This window comes from Vombatus ursinus, unplaced genomic scaffold, assembly GCF_900497805.2.
Source record: "Vombatus ursinus unplaced genomic scaffold, bare-nosed wombat genome assembly UNPS02014799.1, whole genome shotgun sequence".
Classification (NCBI taxonomy): domain Eukaryota; kingdom Metazoa; phylum Chordata; class Mammalia; order Diprotodontia; family Vombatidae; genus Vombatus; species Vombatus ursinus.
In genome coordinates this window covers 5163952-5165794 of record NW_020954577.1, presented here as the reverse complement: position 1 = coordinate 5165794, position 1843 = coordinate 5163952, and the positions used below count along the sequence as shown (strand labels likewise).

The 1843-nt window shown below is 59.1% G+C and overlaps 1 protein-coding gene across 1 annotated transcript in view; it reads left to right on the top strand.

Moving 5' to 3' along the window:
* The first annotated feature begins 237 nt into the window (after positions 1-237).
* The window catches only part of LOC114050684 (cyclic AMP-responsive element-binding protein 5), a 487545-nt gene continuing 485939 nt past the window's right edge, over positions 238-1843 (top strand). Inside the window, exon 1 of the mRNA XM_027872545.1 lies at positions 238-277. The gene's annotated coding sequence lies outside the window, so the exon portion shown is untranslated. The remainder of the gene's footprint in view (positions 278-1843) is intronic.

Sequence of the window (1843 nt, the reverse complement as noted above, 5' to 3'; positions counted from 1 at the left end):
CCGCCGGGTCCCGGGGTCCGCTCGGTAGCCCAGCTGCCTCCCTGGGAGGGGCGGGGTCTGGGCCAGCCACGCCCCCTCCTCCTCTCGCTGCCTGTAGGCCTGCCTGCCTCCCTCCCTCCCCAGCGGACCGCAATGATTTAGAAGTTCAGGAATCCCACGTGACGTCACCGGGGGGGGGTGATGTAATGCGCTCTAAATAGACTGTATTGTAATCTTCTCTCAGTCCAACGTGGTTCCTTCACCCAGGCTCCGCTCTCCCCTTCTCTACACTTGTTTGGTAAGTTCCTAAAAATACTGATCGGTCACTTTGGGGTCTTTTGCACTTCGGTATTCTCGTGGCACCGGCCTCCCGGGCAAACCAAGACGCCTGCCTTGTTCGCATGGGCTCAGGGAGAGGAGTGAGGGAGCCAGAGCTCGGGCAAGGCACTGGGAAGATCTGTGTGTGCGTGAGTGTGTTTCTGAGGGTTATCTGTGTTTGTAAACAATTGGACGAGAATGGAGAAGCCTGGCCCTTGGAACCTTGTTCTGTTTCCTTGCTGAATCCTGCTGAAGCCTCACACCGATCCAATTCGCCCCGGCTTACTTCTTGCGCGTCTGGAAGATGGGGTCAGCGGCTGCGCTGAGATGCTGAGTGGGAAGGTGTGTGTGCGTGTGTGTGTGTCTGACCGGGTCTTGTGTGCGTGTGTGTGTGTCTCCCTGAATGACAGCGGGACAGTTAGGAATCGGGGCTGCGCTTGCCTCCAGAAGCCTGACAAATTGCCGTTCCCCCACCAAGGCGGCTGCGGCTGCGGTGACGAACGTGAACAAGGAGAGAGCCCCGACTTTGGCAACTTGGCGCAGCGATCCCCGGGAATCAGCGCGCGGAGAAACTTTTCCAATTCAATAGTGTTGCTGCGGGGGCGGTGGCGGGAGCGGGTGGCGGAGAGGAGCAGGAGGAGGAGGAGGAGGGAGGAGGGAAGGGGTTCTCACCTGCTGACGGGCAGGCTGGTTACCGCGCGCAGGCTGCGAGCTCTCCTCGGCTCCCTCGCGGGCTACCCGATCGCTCCGGCAGCGGCGGCTTACGCTCTGGGCGCGGGGCTTGCAGGTTTCACACGCAAACATTGTTGCAAAGAGTTTCCCGATCTGTTGCTTTCAACGGTGCGATCGGTTACTGCTTGGCAAGCTTGTGGTCAATTTGCAGGCCCGCACTAGACACTCGGGGCCCGGCAAGCCTTCCTTCTTGTCCTCTCCTCTCTCCCACGCCGATCTCACTTGAGGGCTCGATCCTTCCCATCCCTCGCACAGCTCCCGGTGATGACAGTTCCCCGGCGGCAGAGTGGCGGCAGTCCGAGGCTCCCCAGCCCGCGTCTGCACAAGCTGCGCTATATTGAATCACGCAAACTTGAACGAAGTTTCTCGAAGGACTCCGAACCGAAGCGGAGCGGGGGAGAAGTTTTCTCGCGTTCTTCCTTCACCGTGGACCTCTACCCTGGGCTGAGGGATGGAAAGGCTGGTGGTGGATAACTGTCTCTCCCTCTCTCTTTTCGACTTCCATCCCTGGGCTGCCCCTTAGGAAGCCTGTTATCTAGGGTTCCAGACCTGGTGTAGGCTTTCGTTGTTAGGTGTCTGTTTCTCTGGGTTCGGTTGTGTGTTGCGTTTTTCTACTCTTCCTCTCTCCGTCCCTCCTTCTTTGACATGTGTCAGGGAATAAAGCCTGGATACTGGGCCATTACGTCATTCTGCAGACTAGTAAGTGTGTTTGATTAACAGCCTCTGATACTCTAGGGTTCAGGGGATTTGAAATGCTGACAAAGCAACTCCCCCCCCCCCCCCCCCCCCCCCCCCCCCCCCCCCCCCCCCCCCC